This window comes from Vulpes vulpes, chromosome 8 (assembly GCF_048418805.1).
Source record: "Vulpes vulpes isolate BD-2025 chromosome 8, VulVul3, whole genome shotgun sequence".
Lineage (NCBI taxonomy): Eukaryota > Metazoa > Chordata > Mammalia > Carnivora > Canidae > Vulpes > Vulpes vulpes.
The window spans coordinates 95,054,579-95,068,212 of NC_132787.1; the positions used below are offsets into that span (position 1 = coordinate 95,054,579).

A 13,634-nucleotide genomic window follows, 5' to 3' on the forward strand; every position below is an offset into this window, starting at 1 on the left:
TCAGAATCTTCTTCAAGTGAATCTATATCACTCTCTCCTGCATGATTTGCCTCGATATACTTCATCATCTTCCTCTGAGAGTTATTCTTCTTCACTAAGACTATAATCTTCTGAATCAAACTCAACTTCAAATTCTACAGCAAAGTAATCTAAACCTGAATCTTGATCCCACCATCCGAATGTTCACTTACACCAGCATCAAGGTCTGAATTTGCTGGAGTCTCTGGATTCCCTGCTACTGCTTCTTCACAATATATCTCCCTTATTATACATAAAGTGAAGCTTTCATCAAAGAAAAGGAAATACTATCAGATTTCTGGTGCTTTCTTTTTCATTCACCAGGTAATTCATCTGAATTTTCATCTAGTCAGAAGTCATCTCTTCTTCTTTTGAATTCATTAGAATACTCTTTTATCCCAGGCTTGTATGTGTGTGAGGACAGTAGGTCCAGAGGAGGAGGCCCCTGGCAGTGAAAGCAGCAAGACCTTGATCAGAAGAGTGAGGGCTGCCCACCAGCTGGGCTTCTTGCTCTATCTTTCTCCCCATCACTGAGGCTTCTGAGGTGCCCTAGTGCACCTCCAGGGCATTTATTTATGCCAGTGCTCCAAGGCCATGTAGTCCCACCAGGTTCCCCTTTCATTTTCAAAATTTCCCAGTTTTGGACACAAATTCGGTTTTCATCTTATATAAAAATCACTGGAAAGTAGAAGCCGAGGGAACACAAGGGCAGGATGGGTGCTTGAAGGATCATCCAAATGGGTGCAGAATTCATGGCCCAGCAATGAGTGGAAAATAGAGGGCTCAAGTAAGGATATTTATAAATGACTACATGTTATTAAAACATATTTTTATTTTTTCATATTAAAAAAAATAATTAAATGAATGCTAAAAACTCAAATGTGAGTCCCCACACATTATAGACAGCAATTCAGTAGAACATCTGGGAACCTATATGCACCAAGCATCTAATATTCACAGTGGTGAATGATTCCATGTGATGCTCCTCTGATTTAATTACCTTCAGAAGTCCAAGTTTGATTCTTTCCAAAATGTAGCATCTTTTGCAAGCCTAACAAGCTAAAAGTTTGAGCTGGAGAATAGAGCCATTACAAAATAAAAGTAATCAAACAACTCTTACAGATCTCCTAAAGCAATGATTCACACAGGATTTCACACAAAACTCCCATTAATGCTAATGAAATTGGGTAAGTTACAGGCTGAAACTCTCCCATACATTGATAGGTGAATAGTTCCCTGAGGTACTAACTTAGATGAGGGAACTTAATTTTCTCTCCACTAATCCTCTCTGGATGAAAAATAAGAAATAATGCTTCACAAGTTAGGTTTCTTTTTAAAGTAGATGGCACAAATTCAGAATCATTGGCGTGAATTTATCAAAAGCCACATTAGGACATCAACTAGCTCATTTTCAACCAATCAAACCATCTTCCATTCAGATGGATACCATTTGGTCTAAGTCTCAAGGAGTCAGTCTTGTTTGTGGCTCTGAAAATAACTCATTAAACCCATTCCATCTTGCTTCTTCAAGATTCTAGAAAAAGGAACTGTGCAATTATGTGAGGGAACTAGTTGAAAAGAAATAGAAATTCCTGATTGCCTTAGTATGAACTGACGAGTTCAGTTGCTGATTTAATTAGCTGCCTAGGGAAAGAAAGATCATGAAATGTTGAGTTAGAAACAATATAAGATCATTCAAAGACATACAAGTGATAGTACAGGTATAATTAAGCTTCTGGGGCAGAAGTGGTTGTGTGTGTGTGTGTGTGTGTGTGTGGTTCAGAGGTAGACACTTTTCACTAGCATGTGAGTGTTTTTGCTTAATAATAATCATTAGGATAATATCAATTTGGTTGTGTACAACTCTTGACCTATTCATCTCATTCATTACAACTTCCCAGGACATAGGCAGGGCTGTGGTTACTGTATTATTTTATAACAGACTGAGTAAGGCTCAATTTAGTAAATTACCTCATAGAAGAAAAGCGGTAGGTCCTCAAAAACACATATTGAGTCAAACAAATATAAATAAAATAAGTATGCTGATTTTGATGAGAGTTATGTCATAAAAAGTAAAGATTCTTAAAATCTCATTTAGTTTCCCCTTCTCTCTTCTACAACTAATGCAACTGAGCCTTAAAATGGGAATTTTCTAGACACCATTATCTAGGATCTTAATGTCGGAAGAAATTTTGGGGTACCTGCATGGCTCAGTCAGCTGAGTGCCTGACTCTTGATTTCAGCTCAGTTCATGATCTCAGGGTTATGAGATCAAGCCCCACATGGGGCTCTGCACTCAGTTGAGGAGTCTGCTTTAGATTCTCTCTCTCCCTCACATGTGTGCTCACTCTCTCTCAAATAAATAAATCTTTAAAAAAGAAAGAAATCTAGTTTGTCGCCTTTTGATTAGTCATATCTAGAAAGTTTGTTGAAAAGAGATAAATCCCCACATACCAAAATATGTCTTTGATTTAATTATTTATGAGTACATAAATAGTTGTTACCATGTACTGCCTAGAGAAAAGTATCCGGTGCTTCTTATTTTGACTAAGACCCAAACTACATTGAATTTAAGCATCAGCAGACATATTTTGGTGAACCATATGGCTTTCAATAAATAAAAGAAAATTTGCTGATTTATTAGACCTTAAGAATCAGTGACACTATACATGGTATTTTAAAAATGACTAGTCTAAAATCCATAGTTATGGCTGGATAATTTTTAGTAATTGATAAAACAAGTAAGGTGAAAATCAGTGAGCAAATATAAGACCTGAAAAACACTATCAACTAATTTACCTTCATAGGGCAAAGGGAGAAACCCAACTGAATTCCTTTTTTTTTAATTGCACACACACTATTTACTAATATAGACCACAAGAATCACAAAAAATTCTAGAATGAACATTGCACAATGTTCAGACCACAATGGAAGAAAACTAGAAATCAATAGAAAATAATTGAAAAATACTCAAATACTTGGAAATTTAACAATACACTTCTGAATAAACTATATGTCAAAAAGAAAACAAAAATGGAATTAGGAAATATTCTGAATTAAATTAAAATGAATACATATCAACGTTTATGTGTTGCAGCTTAAGAAGTGTTTAAAAAGCTATAGCATTAGATAAGTCTGGCTAAGCATTTATCAAACTAGTAATTCTTTCAAAGAATCAGCTCCTAGTTTTTTGGATGTATTCTACTGGGCTTTGTGTGTGTGTGTGTGTGTGTGTGTGTGTGTATTTGATTTGTATATCATTGATTTCTGCTCTAGTCTTTATTATTTCTCTTGTCCTCCTGGATTTAGGCTTTATTTGCTGTTCTTTTTCCAGTTTCTTCAGGTGTAAGGTTGGGTTGTATATTTGAGACTTTCTTCTTTTGCTTCTTGGGGAAGGCCTATATTGCTATGTATTTCATTCTTAAGACCATCTTTGCTGTATCCCAAAGGTTTTGAATTGTCTTGTTTTCATTGTCATTTGCTTCCATGTATTTTTAAATTCTTCTTTAATTTCCTGGTTGACCCATTCATTCTTTAGTAATTGTTCTTTAATCTCTATTTGTAATCCTTCCAAATTTTTTCTTGTGGTTGACCTCAAGTTTCATAGCATTGTGGTGTGAAATATGCATGGTATGATCTCAATCTTTTTGCACCAGTTGAGACCTGATTTGTGGCACAGTATGTGATCTGTTCTGGAGAATGTTCCATATGCACTCAAATAGGATATGTATTTTGCTGCTATAAGATGAAATGTTCTGAATATATCTTTTGACTCTATCTGGCACAGTGTGTCATTCAAAGCCCTAGTTTCCTTGTTGATCTGCTTAATCTGTCCATTGCTGTGAGTGGAGTGTTAAAGTCTCCTACTGTTATTGCATTATTATAATAAGTTTCTTTAAGTTTTTTACTAGTTGATTCATATATTTGACTGCCCCTAGGTTATAGGCATAAATATTTACAATTGTTAGATCTTCTTGTTGGATAGACCCCTTCATTATGGTACAGGATCTTTCTTCATCTCTTATTACAATCTTTGGTTTAAAATATAGTCAAGTTAGTCTAATCAAGTTTGTCTCGCAGTACCTGGATGGCTCAGTTGGTTAAACATCTGCCTTTGGCACAGCTCATGATCTCAGGGTCCTGGGATCTAGCTCATGTTGGGGTTGATGCTCAGTGGGGAGTCTTGGGGAGTCATCTTCTTCCTCTCCCTCTGTACTTACCCTCTGTTCTTTTTTCTCTTGCTCTGCTCTCTCTCTCAAATAACTCTTTAAAAAATGAGGAAAATGAAAAATAAAATAAAATCTAGTCTGTCTCATATAAGGATGGCTACTCCAGCAACCCTACTATTCATCCATAGATGAATGGATAAAGAAGAGTGGTCTATGTGTACAATGGAATATTACTCACCCATCAAAAAGAATGAAATCTTTCCATTTGCAGTGATGTGTATAGAACCAGAGCAAAATAAGTCCATCAGAGAAAGACAAATACCATGTAATTTCATCATATGTGGAATTTAAGAAACAAAAGAGATTAACACAGAGGAAGGGAAAGAAAAATAAAATAAGACAAAAACAGAGAGAAAGGAAAACCATAAAAGATTCATTCCTAACTAGGAAATAGACTGAAGGCTGCTGGAAGGGAGGTGAGTAGGGGCATGCGGTAATTGAATGATGGGTGTTAAGAGGGCACTTGATGTAATGAGCACTGAGTGTCTTATGCAACTAATAAAACACTAGAGTCTACTAGAGTCTACTCAGGAAACTAGTAATATACTCTATGTTAACTAAACTGAATTTAAATTAAAAAAAATTAAAAAAACCATTTTCCCACAAATGAAAAAAGGGGGCATATTAAATGTGAAAGAAAACGAAAAAAAAAAAGAAAATAGGTAGAAATAATCAGTGAAATTAAAAATGTAAAAGAAAATCAATAACACCAAAACCAGTCCTTTGAAAATATCAATAATAAAACTGATAAAACTCTGGCTAAAATGAGGCTGCTGTTGGCTCAGTTGGTTAAGCATCTGCCTTCTACTCATGTCATGAACTTGGGGTCCTGCAATTGAGCATCAGGCTACCTGCTTAGTGGGAAGTCTGCTGCTGTTTCTTCTTCCTCTGCCCCACCTCCCTTCTTGTGTGCATGCATACTTTCTTTTTCAAACAAACAAACAAACAAACAAACAAATAATAAATAAAATCTTAAAAAAAGAAAAACAAACTCTGGCCAAACTGATTAAGAAAAAAAAGCAAAGACATAAATTATCAATATTAAGAACAGAAGAGGGAACATTACCTCAGGTACTACAGACATTCAAAGTATAAAGGAACATTATAAACTGTATTATTTATTATGACTATAAATTTGATAAATTACTTGAGAGAAACAGCTAAAAAAGGAGAATTTTATTATAAATAAGTTATAAGTTAATAGTCCTCATTAAAAAAATAAATAGATTGACTTAGGAAAGGAAACAAAATGTACCACTGTGATAAATAATAACACCAATGTGTTTATTTAATTGTTTTGTTTTTATGCCTCAGCCTGACATTTTTTGGCAACATTAAAATCTATAGGGGTACTTAAGGTTTAATCTCTTACTATCTGAGAAGGACACATTTATTTCCATACTCCTTCCTCCCCCATTCTTCTTCTTTAACAGATTTTGTCTTTAAGACAATGCACTTCCACTTTTGAACAGTTTCTAGTACAAGAGAAGCTCTTAGGTATAAGAAATAGACCTAATAGTCATTTTCCTCACCTAGAATGTGGTGAGTTCATTGGGCTACCTTATTTAAGTTTTTTCTTAATTTGAACTTATGGAATTTTACTAAATTGTATCAAACTAGTATCTACATGGACTGACATTTTTTTAGAGATCTGAAATTATCACATTACTTTTTGTACCTCATCACAGTTGTGTGCTTTGTGTGCTGGTAGTCAATCACTAATAAAAAGTAAAAATGCTTTCTAACATGAACATTAAGTATTCATTAAGTTATTAATTCTCCAATAGATCCAGGAGGAGAAAAAATAGATCAAGATAGTTTTTATTAGTCAGAGAGATAATAACATGATAGCTATAATTTATCGAACACTTGTATGTGCCAGTGTGCTCTGCAATTTTCATTCATTACTTAAATTAATCCTCATAACATCATTAAGACATGAGAATAATTCTTATTGTATCACAAGGATCTGATACTAAAGACTAAGAAATAATCTGCCAAATAAATTAGTGAAACTTAAGGGGGAATAAAATCACCAGAGTTGAAAGTAGCTGTTGGGAAATTTATACATTCAAACCTGTATATAGATGGGAGCTTAAATTAGTAAAACCATTTTTTATTAAGTGATTTCTAATATCTATCAAGAATCATAGAGGTGTTTTCATTTTGTTAGACTATCTGCAGGCCTAGGAACATACTCTAAAAGAATGACTCAGGCTATAGGAAAAAAAACAAAAACAAAAACAAAATCTAGAATTAATGGTATTAATTCAAGCAATAGCCACAATATTATATTATCTACTTAGCAATATTTAACAATATTTATTCAGAAATTTATAATATTTAATAATATGTAATATTTAATAATAATCAGGTAAAACATAGTCACCTGATTGTATGTTAAATGCAACATGGTATAAACATACATGTATATAAAATGAATGCATAACAGTTCTATGCATACATGTTCCTTGATTAAAACTATGTTGAGGGGCAGCCCAGGTGGCTCAGCGGTTTAGCATCACCTTCAGCCTAGGGCCTGATCCTGGCGACCCAGGATCGAGTCCCACGTCGTGCTCCCTGCATGGAGCCTGCTTCTCCCTCTGCCTGTGTCTCTGCCTCTCTCTCTTTCTCCCTCTTTCTGTGTCTCTCATGAATAAGTAAATAAAATCTTTAAAGTAATAAAAAACTATGTTCAAAGCATGATGCACAGACTAGCCTACAATTGGCTAAGAGTTTGATTTCTAGTATTTCCTACCACTTAAGTTATATTTCTGCAACAGTGAATTTCTTATAGTATCCCAAATGAAACTGTGGCATGTGCCTTGACTCATGGTATTTCTTTTTCCTAAAATGACCTTCCTATGCTTCCTGTCTTGAGTTAGCCCAATTTATCCCTTAAGATAAAACTGGGGAATACCCTTTCCTCAGGATCTTTTTCTGCCTCTTTTCATGAACACCTAAGGTTCCCCTAATCATTTTATCCCAGAGTCTTAGGCATTACTCTCTAAAATAGTCTCTTCATAGGCTTTGTAGGAGACTGCCATCTCCCTTGGGATCCCTTTTAAGCTCAAACACTATTGCATTTCTTCTTTATATTCCCAGGGTCTAACAAGTTCTGAGTGTGCAGGAGCACCATAAGCCTCTCAAAAACAGCAATGTAGGATTTGAAATGAAAGCGGTGTTTCTATTAAGGTAGTATGATTATATTAAGAAAATATAGTTCTCTTTTTTTCTTTTTTAAAGATTCTATTTATTTATTCATGAGAGACACACAGAGAGAAGCCGGGACATAGGCAAAGGGAGAAGCAGGCTCCTCATAGGAAGCCCAATGGGGGACTTGATCCCAGACCCTGGAACCATGCCCTGAGCTGAAGACAGAGCAGACGCTCAACTGATGGGTCACCCAGGTGTCCAGGTTCTCTCTCTCTCTTTTTTTTTCAATTTCTCATAATTTTATACTGTGGTTATACTGTTTTTATAATGTTCTAAATATATGCATTTAAATGAAGCAAATACATACTAATGTCTGTCTATATTTGTAGCAGTACCACCACCCTTCAACCAGAAAATTTTAGAAATACCTAGAGAAATAGTTATATTTCATGACAAACTTTAAATGTTTATTTGAAATCTGGGGTTAAAGTTGAAGAAAAGCCACATTAAAAAAGCAATGTTGCATGCCCATAGAAGTCAATTCTATATGTGGTTGAAAAGTGTAGTAAAGCATGAAAACTGCAAATAATTTAGTCAAAGTATTGTCACAAAACATAGTGTATATAGCTGACAATAAACTCACTTAGCTAATAAAGCAAGCAAGGTATCCTTAAAAAAATAAAACAAAAGAAGGAAATAATAAGGGATGACATTATGCAATTATATATAGATATTCATATTCATTCCAAATATTTAGCATAATCATGCAATTTGTGTGCATCCTGTCCCCACCATAGATATACAACACTACTTGGAATCCCTGCAGTTGTGATTTCTGGGAAGTGAGGGAATAATAACAGTTAGGAAATTATTTTAAATTTCCTGCAGACACTTATTAAAACAAGCTTCTTAGGTTTGCTGCCCATCAACAGAGCCAGATGAATAGATGTTTTTTATCTTGAGTGGAGATCTGATTTAGGGAATGTATACCGACTAATTGATTGTTGGGCATTAAAACCAGAACAAAACATCAAAACCCGTGCAGGAATATTGAGCTTCTCTGGGGTGGTATTTCTCTTTCAAAATACCAACAATAGGATACCATCTGACACATTAAAAGTTCTGGAGGCCAAAAAGTTTATTTAAGGAACACTATTATGACACCCTAAATAAAGGAATCTCTAAGAAGAGAGCACTGAAAAAACAAGCCAATATATAGATAGAGAGAGAACAAAGGGAAATAACTAAGTTAAAGCACAGACAGGATAACTAAGCCTAGAACAGAACATCTTTGATCCTAAACACATATCCAGAAACCATCAAAGGCAAATGTTACAGGTAAAAGCAATAAAAAGGACTACCTCAAGAGGGAAGAAAAAGGCACATATTTAGATGCACTGTTAGAAGAGAAACGAAACCAGGCAAGCAGTGAAAGATCTGAAAATTGAAAGGGAAAATCAAATCAGTGGCTTTTCTGCCTCATCCATCTGCCGGCGCCGAGACAGCACACTTTGGAGTCCAATAGAGTGAAAACAAGATCGGGCAACTTCAGCAGAAACACATCCTCTCCATTTTTAAAATAATGAAAACAGTAACAGAGGCATGACCAGGAACCAAATGGAAGAAACGCTCGGGAAATTGCACAGGGGACAGTCAGAGAGGCAGTGAAAGGGAGTTTATTCATTGGAAGGAAAATTCAGCATGGCTGGACCAGGCCACATGGATCAATGGCCTGGAAGAAATGGGTTGAGAAAAATGTGAATTGGCTAATGATCACATTTGGTCAAGCAAGAAAAAGGGTTCTGGGGTTGCTTGGGAAGAAGTAGATCGAGTTTTTGAAGTGATGTAATGAGACTGTTTAAATTCTCAATCATGGCACTCAGAGTCCTCACCATCCACTCACAGGATTCCCCTTATAGCACCTCCTCTCTGACTCCTTGGCATGGCCTTCTGTCATTGTCACAGCTGCCTCTGAGAATAAATCCAGCCTCTCTACTGTAGTTTAAAAGGACCTATGTCATCTGGACCATGCCTTCGTGCCAGCCTCTGTCCTGTCATTCTACCTGGTGTTGACTATACTCCAGCCAATCTAGTTCCACCAAAACTTGAAGTTCATCCATCAAATCCATGTCTCTATACATATTAGTCCCACTGAAAAAAGCTGTCTCCAGTTCTGCTCATATGGATATCACGATACCAGAGACGTTCCCCTAACTATACTGCCTTCCCTTCATTATCACATCACACTTTTAATATCTTTATATAATGTATTGATGGGATCCCTGGGTGGCGTAGCGGTTTAGCGCCTGCCTTTGGCCCAGGGCGCGATCCTGGAGACCAGGGATCGAATCCCACGTCGGGCTGCCAGTGCATGGAGCCTGCTTCTCCCTCTGCCTGTGTCTCTGCCTCTCTCTCTCTCTGTGACTATCATAAATAAATAAAAATTGAAAAAAAATTTATAAAATGTATTGATGTTTGAAATAAGAAATGCATAATTACTTGGTTACTTGAATTTTTTTTCTTTTTTTAATGAACTCCCACAAGAATATAAACTCCAAGAAAGTAGAAAATCTGGTTTGTTCACTGCTCAATCCTAAGCAAGTAGAACAGTGACTACTATAGAGTAGGAATTCAATCACTGATTCCTTAAGTAAGGAGTTGATTGGCAGAACAGGGGTCACTCCAACCTTGAAGCAAGGATGAGGAAGAATAGATACAGAGTGAGGCTCACGTTGTTTCAAGAAAGGTGCTAAATATGTCATATATGTTATTTCATTGGCTCTTCCATAAAATCTAAGCTATAGTTATTATTTTACAGAAAACAGTTGAAGCTAAAAACAATGAAATAATCAATCATGTAACTATTAAGAGAAAGAGCTTGGTTTCAAAGTGGATTCTGAATTCCATGTTCTACCCATTTCAACCACAATGACCCTTCTTTCTTCTGATCATGTCCTTTCCTCATTAGCTTACTTTGCAACATCTTCCACGAAGCAGACTATAATAAACATCTGTCTGATGTTTATAATAAACATCCACTGAGGGACATCCTGTTCTAATCAATTAGACTCTTCGAAAAAAAAAAATGCATTGACTCCAGATGCTGGCTATCACTTTTATGTATCTATTCTATTCCTCTGACTAAGCAACAAAGGCTTTCAGGGCAATATTGCTGGCTATTTCTTCTTTGCCTGCCCTGTGTTACCTCTGGCTCTATTCTACCCCCTGCCCTTCCATGACCCCATTACCCCTATACCCTGCCCCCAAGCCCTTGCCTTCTCTTATCCCCTGCCCTCCTATGCCTCCTTGTGTCCTTTATCCCCTCCTCTGACTAGGAGCACAATTCTCTATACCTCAAGAAACATAAGCTCAATAATAAGTCTACATTAAAACAGAAGAAATTACAGTAAATAAACTTCCTTATTCCAGATTCATGTTCATCATTTGTATGATAATGGCTGGAAAAATGAATAGGGCTACAAAAGTATTGAGAGTAAGTGACATCCTCAATTGCTTCATTTGTCCTCACTTGGTGACACAGTCTTCTTCATGGTTCTAAGGTCATCTCCTATTGAGAAACAATTTGCCTTGTAGTTACAAGCATGTGTCTCAGAGAAACACAGATCAGAGTTCACATTCTGACTCTTCCTAATTTATCTCTCTGTTTTACCTGTTTACTTGTCCAGTGTTAATATGCATAATACTGATAATTTATAAATATGATGGACACCACTAGTTCTCACTGATAACTGGATCTCTGTTCCTTGTCAAACTAGAAAGGACTGAGATTGTAAAGCAAACCAAAAGTTTATTTGGGGTATTGAAGAATTAGAATCCAGGAGACAAAGACACAGGAGGAAACTGAAATGTGTTCCAAGGCAGAAAAAAAGAAAAAGGTTGATAAAGGCAAAAGCTGCAGGCTTATGTAAGTTGTTTTGAAAGAATTATGATTGGCATAGGCAAAAATAATTAACAGTTTGGATAGGATAAGTCCCTATGCCAACTGGTAGGTTGGAGTTCAGTGAAATAAGCTTCAGTCTGAGAATTGCATCGGGATGTGGCAGTTTATGGTTGGCATAGTCTAAATGTTCATGTTTTACCAGGTGTGGACATGCATGAGACTAAGCCCCCTGTTGGCCTCCTAGCTCTATTTTAGGGCCCCTTGACATTCTTCAGTTCCTAACTTCATTTCAGGTGTTTCTGTTCACACCATCTTATGCACTTTTAGGGAGTCTGAGGTCCCTATCCCTTGCAGTTGGGTGGGGCCCTGTGAGAACCAATGAAACATAAGCAAAAACAACATATGTTATTGGCTGATGCCATGAAGAGCTCCATGAGGGTCTCTAATCTCTTCTTCCTCTGCCACAACAATGGCAGATAAAGCTTGGTGCTCACATGGCAGAACCAAAAGACAGAAGCTGCATGGGTTACTGAGTTTGGGTATAGTGATCAAGTGGCTTGGAGTATTCTTCAGATTTTCAGTATACTTCATATAAATAGGATTGGTAGCAGGTAGTGGTGGTGAAATACTTGTGTTAAGTCAGTTAAATCAGTTTTGTTGTTGTTATCACAGTATATTCTGATACACATGTACAAGAAAGTTAACTCATCAGGTCTGAATTCCTTAAACCATGCACATTCCCAGAAGAATAGCCTTGAGTGGCCCTTGGAGGGCTACTGGGAATTGAATGCTTGTAATGTCCCACTGATAAGAGTGTGTTGCATGCTTGGAGTTTTGAAGGAAACAATATGCAGTTTGTTTAGATAGTTTATGCAAACAATGTGATTTATGGTGGATACCTGCTCAGTTTTTGGAATTCTGCAGTTTTGGTAACTGCAGTCAGTCATGAAGGTATTCTATACTTTATGTGTGATTCTCATTAAAAACTCTTAGGTTCAAGCAAACTTTCCTGGTAGACAGCACTTCATACATGTAGCAACAGCTTATAGCAGAAAGTATTAAGTGTTTCCTGGTTGATTCCATTCCATTCAAGAGAAAACTCTTGAAGTTTGCCCCTAGTTTCCTCCAGACTTTGCCTGATGTACCTATTTTGTTGATTCTGATTTGTATCTTTTCACAGTAATAAACCATAACCATGAGTATAATGACTTATGGGTTCCATTAGTCCTTTTAGTGAACACTAGACCTGGGAATGATCTTGAGAACAACCAAGAAACTCCCCTAATACAGAAAATTAGTACTGGAGGTGAGATGTTCTCATAACAAAAACCTCAAATGTTGGCATTGCTGTTATAGGTATCTGGAAATATGGTGATTTATAATAAGTGATAGAACATTTGTCATATATGACAGAGTGGTAAAATTGTTGCCTGGTGTAATTTTGAAAGTTAGATAATGTAGACAATGAACTTGTCTTCTTAACCTGAATGTCTAGAGCAAAAAGCTGGGAAAGAATATTTTAATAGTGTATTTTGGATGAAGTTGGCCACATTATATAGGACATTTCAGGAAACTGATCAGTTCAGGAAAGAATTAGCTATATAGAATGGTGGAATTAGAAACATTCTGGATTTTCCAATATTGGTGAGATGACTGCTTTTGATTTCAAACTATAAGTGATGAACATTACAGTGGCTTTGAAAATTTAAAAAAAAAACTATAAAACTCAGCTATGCAACAATAATAAAAGTCTCCCCACATTTTGGTAAAGTTTCTCAAAAGACTGAAGTGCTTTGAAACAAATCAGATTAGGGTTCAATGCCCAATAAATTAACATCAATTTTTAAAATAGCTAGAGATAAATATCAGATTTATGATGTAGATTTTTTATCTACCATTCAAAACAGACTCAATAAGTTGATAGAGAAAAGTAAGGGAACAAAAAAAATCAATAAAATTAGAGAAAAAACCTGGAATTGAATATCTGTAAAGGATATTTTTAAAGCAACTGTGGTTTTGGTTACTGGTACAAGGATCTGAATGGATCTCAATATACAAAAGCCCTGCTCTCTCTGTGTGTGTGTGTGTGTGTGTGTGTGTGTGTGTGTGCATGTGTGCAAGTATGAGTGTATCTGTGTGTTTATACAGTATCGTGTTGCTAGAGAAACTGGTAGCCTTGATGGAGAAAGCCTATGATTCTGAGACTTAAAAATGACCTTTGCATTTATCAAAAACAATGATTATGTTCAGCAACTCCTGGAATCACATCTAACAATTCCTGGAACAATCCATTTAACTCAGGAGTATAAAGACAATAGAAATAAATGAA

The 13,634-nt window shown here is 36.0% G+C and overlaps 1 long non-coding RNA gene and 1 pseudogene across 1 annotated transcript in view; one reads left to right on the top strand and one right to left on the bottom strand.

Moving 5' to 3' along the window:
- LOC140600022 (uncharacterized) overlaps positions 1-13,634 on the top strand; it is a 252,732-nt gene that overhangs the window by 27,755 nt on the left and 211,343 nt on the right. The window lies entirely within an intron of this gene.
- The window catches only part of LOC112932141 (E3 ubiquitin-protein ligase Mdm2-like), a 37,885-nt pseudogene that overhangs the window by 528 nt on the left and 23,723 nt on the right, over positions 1-13,634 (bottom strand).